At 50.0% G+C, this 16040-nt stretch overlaps 1 protein-coding gene across 5 annotated transcripts in view; it reads left to right on the top strand.

The window, feature by feature from the left end:
• The first annotated feature begins 9609 nt into the window (after positions 1–9609).
• The window catches only part of ILF3 (interleukin enhancer binding factor 3), a 31036-nt gene continuing 24605 nt past the window's right edge, over positions 9610–16040 (top strand). For all 5 annotated transcript variants that reach the window (XM_028088782.2, XM_028088783.2, XM_028088781.2 and 2 more), the window contains exon 1: positions 9610–9778. The gene's annotated coding sequence lies outside the window, so the exon portion shown is untranslated. The remainder of the gene's footprint in view (positions 9779–16040) is intronic.

Raw genomic sequence — 16040 nt, 5'->3', positions numbered from 1 at the left:
CCCGGGCCTGGAGTGTTTGTGGAGGGAGTAGGAGGCTGGTGGGAGGAACCCCAGCTTTGCGTGTCCTGGGATTGAGTCTCTGAACTGGGGCGGGTCTCCCGGGGGAAGGAGGGAGGGCAGGAAGCCCTCCGTCTGCTGGCCCCATCTCTGCCTGAATCCCACCACACAGGCAGCTCGGGTTTCTCCTGAACAAAATGCCACTTATTAGGGTCTGATCCCTAGACTCCAGAAGGCGGCGACGGCCTGTCCACCTCCTGCCCACCTCAGTCCCACAGCCTGGACACATGCCCCCAGGCCTGCTTTGTCCCCAGGCCCAGGCACCTGAGGCGCCCACAGTCCAGTCCAGTCTCAACCTGCAAAGCTGCCGAGAGCTGAGCCCTGCCCTGCTGCCTGGAGGCTCACTGCTGCCCCCTGCTGCCAGCTATCTGTCACTGTCAGCTAGTTTCGCCATTGCCTTTCTCTGTACCCCCACCCTTGGAATTTTTTCTTCAATAGCCACCATTTCTTGAGTACTTCCTATCTGCATACCATATATACCACTTTTATTACTCTCCTCGATAATTGAGGCCGGGAGGTTGGGTTACATTTCTGAAGGTGGCCAGTGGGAAAGTGGCTTAGAAGCACTTGAACACAGGTCTCCTTGACCCCAAACCCTTAACCACTATCCCATATGGACCCCAGAGAGTGTCGCCTCCTTGTCTTGAGTTTGTTCTTTTCCTTATCCCCAGTTCCTGTTGGCCCCGCCTTCAAAATACCTCCCAAACCTACCCACTTCCTCCCCATCTTCAGCTCCCATCCCCCATTATCACCCACCTGAACCAATGCAGTCCCTTGCCCGGGTCCCTGGCTCCTGCCATCGCCTCCCCTTCTCCACGGTTCCTCACACAGGTGCAAAGGGTGCTTGTAAACACTCTAGTGAGTTCACACCCCTTCTCTGCTCAAGAACCCTCCATGGCTCCCACCTTATTCAGCATAGCAGCCAAAGTCCTCACTGCGGCTCATGAGGCCCTGCCCCCATCTGCCTCATGGCCTCCTCCTTGCTGACTCGTCCAGCCACCCTGGCCCCGGGCTTGTGCCTGAAATGCTCCCCACCTGGCTCTTTGTGTGGCTAGCTCCTCATCCTTTGGCTTTCAGCTCAGGGATCACCTCCTCCAGGAAGCCTTCTGGGCTCATCAAAGGCCCCTCTTGGTGACCACACATCACCCTCTTTTTCTCATGGCATTTGTCAAAATCTGCAAGTATTTATTTGGCTTTTCACTTCATAATTGTTAGCCTCCCCACCCAGCATGTCAGCTCAAAGGGGAAAGAGATCTGGCCTCTTTTTTTACCACCTTCTCCCAGATGGGCAGAGTATGTAGTACACAGCAGGCACTCCATATACAGGCACAGAACAGCTGAATGACTGCAAAGGGCTTAGCACAGTGCCCGGCCTGGTGCACAGTGTGTCCACTGTTACTAGTATATTAGCATACGCCAGCATTTAAGTTCCCAGTCTTTTATGCACGCTCAAAACTCTCTGGCTGCTGTGTGTGGAGGCGGTACCATACAAAAGTGGGAGCAGGAAGACCAATGAGGAGGTTACTGGAGGGGCGCCTGGCTGGCTGAGTCAGTAGAGCCCGTGACTCTGGGTTTCAGGGTCATGAGTTTGAGCCCCTGGGTTGGATGTGTAGTCTACTTTAAAAAAAAAAAATTTTCTTTAAAAAAATGGTTGTGGGGCACCTGTGTGGCTCAGCCAGTTGGGCGTCTGCCTTTGGCTAAGGTCACGATCTCGGGGCGGGGGGGGGTCCTGGGATTGAGTCCCATGTTGCCTCGCTGCTCAGTGGGGAGTTTGCTTCTCCCTCTGCCCCTCCCCCCTGCTTAGGCACGTTCGCTCTCTCTCAAATGAATAAATGGAATCTTTAAAAAGATTAAATTAAAAAAAGGTTACTGCACTAATCTGGGCACGTGCTGCTGGGGGACTGGACTCAGGTGGTCTTGGTGAAGATAATGAAAAGCATGCAGATTTTGCATGTCATTTGAAGACTGAGCTCGACTTGATTGATTGCACGTGCAACAGAGAGGACTCGAAGCAGGAGGAAGCAGGGCTGAGGCGGGGAAGCTTAGGTAGAGTCCTGTGGAGGGCACCTGTTGCCTGAGCCCGCAGGGAGCTCGGGAGGCTAAGTGACATCTCAGAGCTGTCCTGAACTGGCAGGTCACGGACCAACAGCGGCCCAGCAGCTTACGATCCCAGGCACATCTGATTCTCCTAGGCGTGGAGGCAAAGTGTCCAGTATGACCCAGTCTGATCCTCTTGATAGTGTTGGCAACGTGGTCCCAAGCCCAGGGTAGTTCTCTGAAGAAGAGTTGCTGGGCAGGCAGTTGTGCAAAAGCCCGCAAAGCCCAGGCAAAGAGATGATAAAGCCGAGCTGATGGGATCCGGGCAGGTCGGTGTATTTTGGACTTGCTTCATACAAAATCTCTAAGGGAAGCGGTCACGTAGATGGTTGGATGTGTTGGGACTTCACAGGAGAATTCGAGGCTGGAGGCATGTGATCGGGAGTGTTTTGATGGTCTTTGAGATCGTGGGGCTGGCTGAGATCACCTGGGGACTTAAGTGTCCAGAGAGGCGAGGTCTGAGCCCCGGGGAGGAGGAAAAAAAGCGGGCTGAGGGCAGAGCCAGAGAGCGGCAGTGTCTGGAGCTGAGTGGAAGGCGGAAAGTGTGGGCACAAGTGCTCCCGGCTTTAGTGTGGGAACAGATGAGTGGAGCGACTATCTTCTAGTGCAGTAAGAAGGATGTCAGCGGAGGGCAGAGCGTGCAACGTTGGAAGCCGTAACAGGGTGTGAAAAATTGGGAGAACACTGCATGAGTGAGCAGTGTTAGGACTGTTGGGTTTTTTTCCCTCCCCCAAACTCACCAAGGTGGGAGGTGGAGGCAGAGGGTGGATTTAGTTTGGGGTTGACAGAGAGGCGCAGGGGCTTGAGGGTATGTGCAAGGGGAGATGCAGGAGGGATGCTAGCTTTCTGCTGTCCAAAAACCGCCCATAGCTTTCAAAGCACTCGGGGTGAAAGCCAAGGTCTCCGGGGCGCTGCAGGACCTATCCACCCTTTCTTGGACGGCCCTCCCTTCCACCCCCCACGCCAGCCCCCTTCCAGCACCTCACACCTCTTTGCTGCTCCTTCCCTAAGCACGGTCAACCTCTGGGACTTTGTACTGGTTGTTCCCTCTGCCTGGAATGCTCATCTCCCAGCAAGCTGCGTGGCCTCAGTCCCTCGCTCCTCATAAGGACTTTGCTGTGCACTGCCCAACTCAAAATGTCACCTGCCCCAGCCCCGCATCACCGCCGTGCTGCTTTATTTTCATCCACTGCACTTGCCACTACCTTGCTTATTGTTTTATCACCTGCCTCCCCAGCGACGTCAGCTCCACGAAGGCAGGGCCATGGCATGGTTTGTTTGCTGTGTCCCCAGCAGCAGCTCCGGGCTGCACAGCTTCAAGGCCAGCTCCTCCCACCCTCCCAGATGGTCCGTGTCACCGGCGGGCTGTACGCAAGCTCTTTTCTGCTTGGGTTGGCCAGCATTCATTTCTGTGGTTTGCAGCTCTGAGAGGTACCAATCCAGAATACTCCAAGTGGTGCGGCCAGGCCAAGGGGAGGGAGCCCGCTGCCCTAGTGGAAAGGAGGCCTGCAGGCATGGGTGTGGGGGCTAGTTACAGGCTGGCGGAAAACAAAGTGGCTCTGGCAACTGACAGACACAAAGAGGTCTTCCAATTCTCTAACATTCTTGAACAGGTAAAGCTAATCCTGGGGATGTAATAGGGCCAGGGATTGGCTAGGGACAGTAGGAGGGAGATTCCCGGGGCTGTGCTGACAATCCCTCATCTTGATTCGGGTGGTGCTCACACAGATGCATACGTAAACATTTACCAAGATGTACACGTAAATGATTGTATTATACCTTCATTGAAAAAAAAAGGGGGGCTTCAGGGAAATGGGGAGTTCCCCTTTGGCTCCTGTCCGTGAGGTTGGACTGACTTGGGCACAGTGGGGGCCAGGTGTGGTGGGTGACCCACTCATGCATTTACTCACCGTTATCGAGTGCTCCAAGCCAGGGTGAACCAGAACCATGTTCCCTGGTCTGAGTTTACTCTCTGGCAAGGGAGACAGATAATAACTAAATATGTAACAAGTGGTGATAGACACTTTGAAGAAAATTAAAGCAGGATAATCCGACAGTGCTGTTTGAGAAATGGTGGTCAGGGCAGCTGGAGCAGAGAGCTCAGAGAAGTGAGGGAGGGAGCTCTGAATACTTGAGGGAAGAGAGTGTTTCAGGCAGAGGGTATGGCCAGTGCAAAGACCCCGAGGTGACAGGATGCTTGAATGAACGGAGGAAGGTGTGAAAGGACACGTCAAACTGTAGATCCCAGGCTCACACCCTCCTAGTCCAGCTGCCCGAGCAGAAAGACCTTCTATTTCTCAGATGACTGGAGGCAAGTCCCAGAGTGGCCCACTCTTTGGCCAGTTCTGGTGAAACACCATTTCTGTACCAGTCATTGGACCAGGAAAGAAGAGGGGTTTTGATCAGCCAGATCCAAGGCAGAGACTGGGTGGTGGGAACACAGTGAGGGAGAGGTGGTTCCCCAAGGGAAAACCTTGGTTTTTCAGAACAAAGGGGGAATGGAGACCCAGCAGGCCAAAGCCACAGGCAGCCAGCTGCTCTGTGGGATGAGAGCAAGAGCAAGAGCAAGAACTAGATAGAACAGCAGGAACTTCAGGACGGCCTAGAGGGCCCTGGCAGGTGAAGATGAACAACTCCACGTGGCTGGGGTCCTACATACACTTGGCCTGTATGACAGCATCGCTGTGTGGCCATGCCGGTTTTTCTCCCCACATCTCAACATCCTGGGGCTCAAACTGATGTGGCCATGATACGGCACCACTTTCACTACATCTCGTGCTTTTAATGTAAAATATTGCCGGGGCGCCCGGGCGGCTCAGTCGGTGGAGTGTCAGACTCCTGGTTTTGGCTCTGATCATGATCTCAGGGTCGTGAGATCAAGCCCCGCACTGGGCTCTGCACTTTGCGGGAAGTCTGTTTGGGATTCTCCCTCTCCCTCTGCCCCTCCCCCTGCTCACATGCGTGCATGCGCGTGCTCTCTCGCTGTCAAAATAAATGTTTACTTATAAAATTACATTTTGAGAGCGAGAGAGAGAGAGCGCTAGCATGAATGGGGCACGGACAGAGGGAGAGGGAGAAACAGACTCCCCACTGAGCAGGAAATCCCATGACCCTGAGATCAAGACCAGAGCCGGAAGGCAGACGCTTAACCAACTGAGCCACCCAGGCGCCCCAAATGTAAAATCTTTAAAATATATATATATTGCTGTAAAATACACCTAAAAATTACCACCCAAACCGCTTTTAAGTGTACAGCTCAGTGACATGAAGTCCATTCACACTTTAGTGCAATCATCACCACCCTCCATATCCAGAACATTTTGTTCTTCCCAAATGAAAATCTGTCCCCATTAAACACAAACTTCCCCTCCCGCACGCACCCACCATTCTACTTCCCGCCTCTATGAATCCAACTCTTCCAGAGACCTCCTATGAGTGGAGTCACACAGTATTCAGCCTTTTGTTGTCTGGCTAATTTCATTTAAGGTAACATCCTCTAGGTTCCTCCACATTGTAGCAATTGTCAGAATTTCCTTCTCTTTTAAGGCTGAATAATATTTAACATTCCTTGTCTGCATATATCACAACTTGTTTATGTGTCCATCGACAGACACTTGGGTTATTTCCACCTTCTGCCTATTGTGAATCATGCTGCTATGAACAGGGGCGTGCAAGTATCTTGAGTCCCTGCTTTTCTTTCTTTTTTAAAGATTTTATTTATTTATTCATGAGAGAGAGAGAGAGACAGGCAGAGGGAGAAGCAGGCTCCCCGCTGAGCAGGGAGTCCGATGCAGGACTCGATCCCAGGGCTCTGGGATCATGACCTGAGCCGAAGGCAGACACTTAATGACAGAGCCACCCAGGCGCCCATGAGTCCCTGCTTTTTTTTTTTTTTAAGATTTTATTTATTTATTTGACAGAGAGAGAGGGAACACAAGCAGGGAGAGTGGGGGAGGGAGAAGCAGGCTTCCCGCGGAGCAGGGTGCCCGAGGCAGGGCTCAATCCCAGGACCCTGGGATCACAACCTGAGTCAAAGGCAGACGCTTAAAGACTGAGCCACCCAGGCTACCTACCCCCTTTTATTTCTGGTGGGCATATACTCAGAGGTGGAATTGCTGGATACATTGTTTAATTTTGGAAGAAAACATCATGTTGTTTTCTTGCTCCATCTTTTAGCTGAGCTTTCTTCCTGATTGGTTTCATTCTGTCAAGTTCTTTCATCAAGGTCTACTCCCTGCCGCAACCCCAACCCCACCTGGTATTTCCCTGGCTTCAAGATTAGAACAACAAGGGCTTCTCACGCCCCAGAGTCCCCGGCCTGGGGCTCACCGGCTCTGACTGGCTCGATTTGGGTCCCTTACTCCTAACCCAATCACTGTGTCCATGCCATGGACCTAGTTTCAGAGTATGATAGCAGGGACTCGTCAACTGAACTCCAGATTGAGCAAGGAAGAGGGGAAGTTCCCCAAAGCATGTCCACTCCCTGAAAGGGGAGGAAGGCAACAGGCATGGGTCAAAAAGGATTCAGAAGGAAAAGTTAGTGTGATTGGGGGTAGGGAGCTGCAGTGCGAGAAACCTCTGAAGAGGAGGAAGGCAAGAAATGCAGAGCATGTTCATGAGGACACTAAAGTCCCTGATGAAGACACAACCTGGCTAGACAGAAGGCAGGCAAGAGGAGGGCACAGGTTGAGAGGGTGTAATGGGGACAGGGCATGTCAGAGAATGGTTGTGCATACAGGGATTGATAACCATGTAGTGCTGGAAAGGCAAGGGCAGTAGTGGGAGGCTGGGTTAGGGTGGAGATGAAGGGACAAGAGAGGGCAGGTGGCACCTTGGGGCTTCAATCTTGCATGGTGACCAAGGAGAACACAGACAAGGAGCAGGATGGATGTAGCTTGTCAGACGATTGGGCTGAAAACCTCTCATCCTGCCACTCCTGGTGGGTGGGGTTAGGGTGGCTCCAAGAGAACGTACTTTTTTTTTTTTTTTAACTTATTTACTTATTTGAGAGTGAGAGAGCGCACACGCATGCGTGAGTGGTGGGGAAGCGCAGAGGGAGGGAATTTTCAAGCAGACTCCCCGTGGAGTGCGGAGCCCGACTTGGGGGCTTGCTCTCAGGACCCATGAGATCAGGACCTGAGCCGAAACCAAGAGTCGGACACCTAACTGACGGCACCACCCTGGCGCCCCCAGAACGCACTTTTTAAGGGAGTCTGGTTTCCTTGACACTTCAACTGCTGCCCGGCAGCTCTTACTACAAAATCCAGGTCGGATAAGCCACCAGTCCGATAGGTAACAATCAGAACCACACCAGCTGCCCTGGCACTCATTCCATGCATCCTTAGCAAACCCCTGAGATTGAAAAACTCCTCCAATTTGTCCTGGGCTCCTCTGTGAAGATTGCCGTTTGATCTCAAGCCTTTGCTTATAACCATGATCCTATCTACCCCTTTCTGTGTTTGGGGCCGCCTCGACAGGGGCTGCCTTGAGAGCCTCAAAAGCAAGTTCTTCAGAAATCTAATCTTTGGCCCCTCCCAAGAACCATCTATGGACTTGGGAGTCAGAAAACTAGAAACCTTCCGTGTTCTGCCACTTGGTAGCGCTGTTAGCTTAGTCAAATCGGCACGCCCGCTGAGCCTGTTCCTTGAAGAGTCCCACATTGCTGGTCTCTTAACTTGTTAAAGCCAGTTATCACCTTGCTTGTCGTGATGACCCTGAACAATCTAAATTTACCTTAACCAATTTTACCTGAATACAAGGGCCCCTAGATTTACCAAAAATTTCTTTAGTCTCAAGCTCTATTTAGAAGAGATCTCCAAATTTGGGGGGGGGAGCAAGATGCAGAATACCTACCATTTGTGTGAAAAACGGCAAAAAAAATAAATAAAAAAATAAATCTAAGCAACTCTATGAATAAAACACCGTAGAGTTACACACAAAACTTAACACTGGCTGCTAAGGAGGGGAGGCTGACTGATTTAGTCCTCACACTCTTGAACATTTGACATTTTGTATCAGGTGAGTAGATTATCTGTTCAAAACCCTAAATAAAATGTAAATAGGAGAGAAGCAGTAGGTATAGTAAGCACGCATTTCTGTAACCACATTTTTACATCTTACCTTTTTAATAAGAGTTACCCTTTTGAGGCATTTATTCCGCACACAGAATTGTGCCAAGTGCTTTAAAGAAAAATCGTAACCATTTTGTAGATAAGGAAACGGAGGCTCAAGAGAAGTGGGCTGTTTTTGGTCACACCGGGAGACTCAAACCTAGAGCAGATACTGGGTCTTTCATCCTTAACAAAGGCGCTTACATCCCTACATTTCTGCTAGGAAAATCCATTACTGTGCCGTTAAGTCTTGAACTCACTTTCAAGAAGTAAACCTCTTCAATAAATCCTTGTTCCGAGTCCCGGCAGTTTCTGAACAACAACCTCGCACATTACAACGTTCCTAATAACGAGGTCCGTCAAGCGCCAGCTTGATTCTGACACTGGAAGGGAGCGGGGCTTTCTTTAGGCAGACTGTATGTACATCGGGGATCTCACGAAACTCCGGGAGGATGCAACAACAACGGGCTTGAAAAGAGAAAGCGCTCGGTCCCCGGTGCCTTTACCGAACAACCCCGAGCCGTGGTTGGCCGAGCTTGTGACCGCAGACCCGGCTCTCACAAGAGAAGGATGTGAATCCTCCAGCTGGGCCTGTTTCTCCACCTGTGGAAAGGAGACTGGAAGATCCCTAGCAGCTCGGCTCTGCCCTTTGGAGGCCGGGCCCGTCAGGGCGGCCAGACGCTACACTGGGGGTTTGCAGGACCAAAGACCTGGAGCGCTCACCGGCGCCGGTCCCGGGGCAGCAACAAGATCTGTTCGGCCGTTGCTGACACCCGCATCTCGGGTCTTCTTGGCCTCTAGCGAGAGATGCAGAGAGAGGGGAGGAAGCTCCGCCAGGTAACCTCGGACAGAGGTTGAACCTCCGCAACCGAAATCCGGCCACTATGAGGACCCTCACGTGCCTGGCTCCCGTTTCCGCCAACGTACACATGAACGACGGGCGTAAGATGGCAGCCGCGCAGGCGCATAGACTCGCAGCAGGGGCGACTCCACCCCTCGACCTGAATCACATGGTAATGCCGCTTAAAACCGCCATTGAAAAAAAAGAGAGGCGACCACATCACATGACGCAGACCTACCAATACAGCAAAGGGAAGCGCCAAATTCCTTGTCACGTGGTCAAGGAGGCGTCTACATTGGCCACTGTCACATGATCAAGGCCTAGAAACGCTCGATGCCACGTGATCAGCAACGCAACGGCTGCGCTCCTGCCACGTGACTGAAGCCCACCTTATCTCTTTTCGTCGCTCCCTCCCTCCCCGGCTTGGCCTGCGTCAAGCGGCAACGCGGCGGCAGGGGGCGGGGCTCCAGCCGATCACGTGGCCCGCACCTCCCCGGCGCGCGCCCGCCCGCCCGCTCGCCCCCGGCCCCGGCTCCTCCTCCTGCTCTTCTCGCCATTGCAGTTGGACTCAGCAGCCCGGTGCGCACCGCGTGGCTTTTGGGGGGAGACCCCGGCGGGCTGTGGCAGGAGGGCGGCGGCGGCGGCTGCGGTTGGGGAAGGGAACGCCAACAAGGTAAGCGTCAATGTGGCGGCGGCCGGGCCCGCTCCCGCCTCTGCCCCTCCCCCCGCCAGTCCTCCCACTCAGCGCGGGCCAGGTTGAGGGGTCGCGGTGACAAGGCCTCAGTCGCCCCGCGCTCCCCGCCTACGCCCGGTTCCCTCGCCCCAGCGCCTGGCTCATTTCTTTCTCTCCAGTCTCGCTCCCGCGCTCGGCCGTTACTCTCCCCCATTGTGCCGAGGAAACAAAATGGCGGCGGCGGCGGCGAGGGCCCGGTGCGCGCGCATCCGCCCCCCCTCGCGGCCCCTCGGCCGGCGGCGGCGCCTCGCGCGGGGGGTGCGCGCGCACCGGGCCCCCGGCCGCCGAGTCCCCCGGGCCCGGCTTTGTCTGTTGCGGCGCCCCGCGCGCACGCGCGCACGTGCCGGGAGCACACACCCCCCTTGGCCGGTAGCATCCTGGCCGGAGCAGCAGGGTGGACCCCCCTCCTCGTTCCTTTCTAGTCTTTGTCCCAGTCCCGTCCGGGGTTCCAGGAGAGTCCCAGGTTCCCGAGGCGGGAAATGTCGCCGCCTTTGTCCTTACATGGCGTGGAGACGCGGACCTCCTCCCTGAAACCCCGTTCCCACGCTGATTGCACAGGAGGCCTTTGTCGGTGCATGGGGTTCCCAAATCTGTAGTCGGCCAGGCCTCCCCCAGATCAGGACCCATATTTGGCGGAGGGTTTAAGCTTTCCCTTTCTTTAGTTCAGGTGTTTTCATTGATCATGAATTTCCTCCAGATTGCTTAGGATTTGCATCCTTCCTCAAAATGGTGATCTGGTGCGGTATTTGGGTACGCTGAAACTTGCAAGATTGTGACCCATACATGAGAGCTTAAAACGGTTTTCTACCTTATTTTCTCAAGTAGTTGAGTGACTGAGTTGAAGTTCTGCCCCAGTGAATCCTGTGCCTGGATGAATTATCTGGGTTGTACAGTGATCAGTATGCTCTCCCCCAGTTCAGAACTTGGGAAGATAAGCCATCTCTTCTCAGGATTTCCAAAATTGATTGACCCGTTGCTTGGGATTCTGCTCACGGGACATGATGGATCAGTAAGGGAGTGCCAGTTTCCCTTAGAAGGCTTCTTTTTCTGGACTTAGGTATTTCAGTGATTCTGAATCTTTTTCTGATTGCTTGGGATTCTCTCCTCTTTAAAGTGAGTGGCCTAGTGGCATATTTGGGTTCCACAGGAAAACCTAAGGTGCTACCCAGAGTTGGGACTCAAATTTAGGGCTTCAGACTCTCTCTCTTTTTTTTTTTATCTCAGATAGTTGTGGTTGGGAATCTCCACGGATTGCTCACATTGCTGCCACTATGCTTTGTGTGTGATGCTTTGTGTGTGGTCTCGTGGGATGTAGGTAACAGCAGCCAGTCAGGCTGTGAATGAAGTGTGGGAACCAGAAACTCAGTAGCAGCTGGAAAAGGGAAAAACAGGCCAACTGGGTACTGGCAGGTGCTACTGTCCCTGGTCCTGGGGTCTTTCCCCCTGAGCTGTTGTTGGCCATGTGAGCAGAGCCTGGACCCTGGAATTTGTGAATGGAATCTCTGCAGGCCCTAGTGTTTGGAGTTGGTTGGAGGCTGGCAGTTACTGCCAGGCTTGGCCTCCCCAGCACTGGGTGCGGGTGTATCAGAGTTTCCCTACTCTCCTAGAGCTTGGGCAAGCCTGGGAATCACACTCTTTCTGGAGTGGAGTGGTACCTAATCGCTTGCAGTTTTTGTTTGTTTTTTCCTGATTGAACTTGTCTAGTGCCTGTAGGCAAAAATTCCTTTCTTTAGCTTCTTCTAGTATACTTTAGAGGGTTTTTTTTTTCTTTTGTTTTTGTTTTGTTTTGAGGCCCATATTATGGAGAGTGAGGAATCTAAGGTTGTTTCTTAGTTTTCTTATATTTTTCCTGTCAACTACATTGTCGGGGCGCCTGGGTGGCTCAGTCATTAAGTGTCTGCCTTCGGCTCAGGTCATGATCCCAGGGTCCTGGGATCGAGCCCCGCATCGGGCTCCCTGCTCAGTGGGAAGCCTGCTTCTCCCTCTCCCACTCCCCCTGCTTGTTTTCCCTTTCTCTCTCTCTCTGTCAAATAGATAAAAATCTTTTAAAAAACCCAAAAACTACATTGTCAAGAGCGGCTGCTAATATTTTGATGTCACTTATTCGGTGGTCATTTTCATGCTCCCCTGCTTAAGTTCTCCAGGTAGGAACAGGTGGAGTCAGTGATGAGGAAAGAGCTTTCTCTAAGTCTATAAGCCTCTTCTCTTTGAGTAAGCAGTAGGCTTGTCTGTCTGTAGCAAGATGTGGGGCTTGGAAATGTTCTTCGGGAAAAAGGCTTTATAAGTTTTCTTTGGGGGGGTGTGCCTGGGTGGCTCAGTCAGTTGGGTGTCTGCCTTTGGCTCAGATCATGATCCCGGGACCCTGGGACCAAGCCTGGTGTTCGGCTCCCTGCCAGGCGGGGAGCCTGCTTCTCCCTCTCCCTCTGCTGCTCCCCTTGCTTGTGCTCTTTCTCTCTCAAATAAATAAAATCTTTAAAAAAGAAAAAGTTTTCTTTGGGTTGGATCACCTCCCTCTTATATTACCTCTCTCGTCCCCCTCCCCGGTTCCTCCTGATTCCACCTTTTATGACTCAGAGGAATAATCACCTTCCCCAGGAAACTTGGGTTTATACCTCCTTGGATTTGCCCTCCTGTTCACATTTTGTCAGTAAGTTGATCGGCCTTGTGCAGTTTTGAACTGTACATGTCACTATCTAGTGTGAAATGCATGTATGTCTCACAAAGGGGTAACATTTTATCTGAATACTGCTTTGATTGAACATGGGAATTAGGATTTTCTAGGTTATATATATTGGATGCTTTTTATCTTAGCCAAGTCCTGGGAGAAAAAGATTTGATTTCTGTTTCCAGTGACGGGGTGTGAACTTAAAGGCAGGTAGTGGTTTGACAGGAGTCTACACACAGTGAAGTGTGTTGGGGGCCCTGAAGGGATGAGATTCCTTCAGATTCCTGCTGCAGCACTTCTGAGTTTTGTCTGAAACAACTAGCTTCCCTCTCTGCTAGTTAGGGTAAGTCGGTGCTTTTTGTGGTGCTAACAGCATTACAGAAAAAACATCAAAAACGGTGGACAGGTGTTTGTTAGGGAGCCTTGTCAGTGTACTGACTTTTAAAAATTGTTTCTTGCCATTTTATTTGCTGTTAAATCCCTGTGATATTTCCCCAAGGTTGCACTTTATAAGTGATCCCATTATAAACTGTGATTGGAAATTTAGAAGTGACTTTTAACATTTATTTTCACATGTTTTGAGAAAGCGACGTCCAGTTGAAATTTAAGTTTTTTTCTTATTAAATGTTTAGGGGATGAAGAAATTGAAAATGTAGCCACTAGTTTTTTGTTTTGTTTTGTTTTTAAAGATTTTATTTTTTCGACAGAGAGAGACACAGCGAGAGAGGGAACACAAGCAGGGGGAGTGGGAGAGGGAGACCAGGCTTCTCACCCAGCAGGGAGCCCCGGTGCGGGGCTCGATCCCAGGACCCTGGGACCATGACCTGAGCCGAAGGCAAGACGCTTAACGACTGAGCCACCCAGGCGCCCCTGTAGCCACTAGTTTTAATAAGAAAATGAGTTTATTGTCCACAGGCTATTTTCTTGTGTGCCATATATCATCACTAAGGATCATTTAGTTACAAAACTGAGTATGCATCCTTTTTTATAAGAGTATGTAAATTTGCTCCAAATTATTTTTATAATCTTAGGTGATTAGTGAGAAGTGATGCTCTTGGCAGTTTGAGATCCATTGTAATTTTCCTTGAATGTTCCAAATAGCCATCCTTCTTATTATGTTCATTAGGATTGTGGTTCAAACTCACTCTTAACTGGGATAATCTTCCTGGCCACTTTTCTGTTGCTTCCTTTTGACTGCTTTTCTTATCTGAGTCTGTGTTTAAAGAATAAAATGTTGCAAGTTAGATTTGGTTCTGCATGGTATTTAGTTTTTTTTTGCAGGTTGCTGTGTATTCATAATTCAGAAAAGCAGTATAAATGTCAGCAATGTGAAAAAAACCATCCCAGCCCCATGGCTCATAACAGCCCTTAATAAACATTTGTCCTGTGGGTGACCTGTGCAGAATCCATGCAGGAAGGAATAATGGCTGCCCGGTGAGGGCTCACCGGTGACCACAGCAGCACAGAGCAGATGTGTGAGTTGACAGGAGTGGAGAGAAGGTGAACGGAGTTGATTTTGGTGAAGTTAACTTGAGTTTGTGTTTTAAAATCTCGGCTCTGGAAAAACACTGGTAGTTTCTTAGAAAACTAAATAGGCAACCACCATATGACCCAGCAATTTCACTCTTGGGCATTTATCCCAAAGAAATGTATGGTTATGTTTACATAAAAATCTATACACAAATGTTCATAGCAGCTTTATTCTTGATAGCCAGGAATGGGAAGCCATGCAGATGTCCTTCAGTGGGTGAATGGTTAAACAATGGTGGCTCCATACTGTGGAATACTACTCAGCAACCAAAAGGAGCAGGTTGTTGATACAAAACTTGGATGAATATTGAGGCAGTTCTGTTGCATGAAACAAGCCAGTACTAAAAGATTGCATGCTTTGCAATTCCATTTATAGAACGTTGTTGGAGTGCCAAAATTATAGGAATGGTGAATGGATTAGTGGTCTTTAGGGTTAGGCATATGGGGAGTGGTGGAAGGGGCGTGTGGCCAATCAATGTGCAACAGGAGGGATCCTTGTGGGGCTGGCAGTGGTCTCTGCCTGACTGTATCCCTGTCTGTTGTGGTTATGATACTGTACTATGTAGTTTGCAAGATGTTACCATTGGGGAAAGCTGGTTAGAGAGTACACTTGATCTCTGTTATTTGTTACAGCTGCATGCGAAGCTACAGTTATTTCAAAATAAAAAGTTTTATTTAAAAGAGGGCCACCCTGGGGAGGTGGGGGGTGATGGGGTAACTGGGTGTTGGGCATTAATGAGGGCATATGATGTACTAAGCACTGGGTGTTAACACGCAACTGATAAATCACTGAACTCTTATCTCTGAAACTAGTAATGCACTCTCTGTTAATTTAAATAAAATTTAAAAACCCTAAAAGTGCCACCCTTACCCACTAAAATAATTCATGTTTGTGAATTCGCATACATTACATCCTTTGAGTTTTTTTTGTTTGTTTGGGGTTTTTTTGTAACGGGCAGTTGGTGGGAGATGCTTTTGGGAGAAGTAAACAAATTGCATGCCAAGTTAAAAAAGAAATCTGGGGCACTTGGATGGCTCAGGTAATTAAGCATCTGACTCTTGATTTCTGCTCAGGTCGTGATCTCAGGGTCGTGAGTTCAGGTTCCGCATTGGGCTCCACACTGGGTGTGGAACCTACTTAAAAAAAAAAATGGAACATGGGAGGGTTGCCTTGGGGGGGGGGGCCCTCCCCAACCAGGTGTGGAAGATTTCTTAAACTTAACTTCCTTTGCCCCCTTGCTTCTTGAAGCGGATGTTGGAAAGGAGGTTTGGTAATTCCCACTTGGAGTCATGGTACACACTCTACTGTCAGGTTCTCTCACAGGCAGACTTTAATAAAACATTTCTGTTGGTTCATCCAAGAGTTGTTGAAATTTCTCCTTTAATATATCGCATTTGAGGTTTTACGGTTGATGAAACGTCTTCCCACAAAGTCACTTTTTATCCTTACCATTTGCAACTCTTCAGCATAGCTAGTGTTTTCCATCTCATGTTTGACCCAGCTGTGAACAGGTAGGTAATTTGCTGGAAGGTCTCAAAACTGCTAGGTTGGAGAGCCCTGGTAGGTGCAAACCTGGGGCTTTTGTCTCCCAAGACCCGTGAATGCTCTACAATACCAGTGGGCCTAGAGTCCTGGGTCTCACAGACCAGGGGAGTTCGAGAAACATTTTTGGGGAAAAAACCTGTATTTCTCAACTTTTTATTTAGTCAAGGAAAATATCTTTTTAATTAATTAGTGTAACCCATCTCCATCTTTTCATGAGAAAAGATATGCTTTTTAAAATTGAAAATATTTGTGAAAATCTTTATTCCTAACTTTATACCTCCCTGTGAACCAGTAAAAAAAAAAAATAAAAAAAAGAATTGGGAACCACTGTACTAGACTTTAGATCTGTGCTGGATTTTTAAAATTTCTCTGAGTGGCATTTTAGATTGGCATCTTCTAGACTGGATTACTTTGTTAAAATTATTTTTCATGGGGTGCCTGGGTGGCTCAGTTGTTCAGCG

The sequence above is a fragment of the Eumetopias jubatus genome, unplaced genomic scaffold (genome assembly GCF_037043125.1).
Source record: "Eumetopias jubatus isolate StellerSeaLion01/CBP00866 unplaced genomic scaffold, mEumJub1_p1.0 scaffold_1, whole genome shotgun sequence".
NCBI lineage: Eukaryota > Metazoa > Chordata > Mammalia > Carnivora > Otariidae > Eumetopias > Eumetopias jubatus.
Note: the sequence above shows the minus strand (reverse complement) of the source record. Positions and strands in the feature narration are given on the sequence as shown.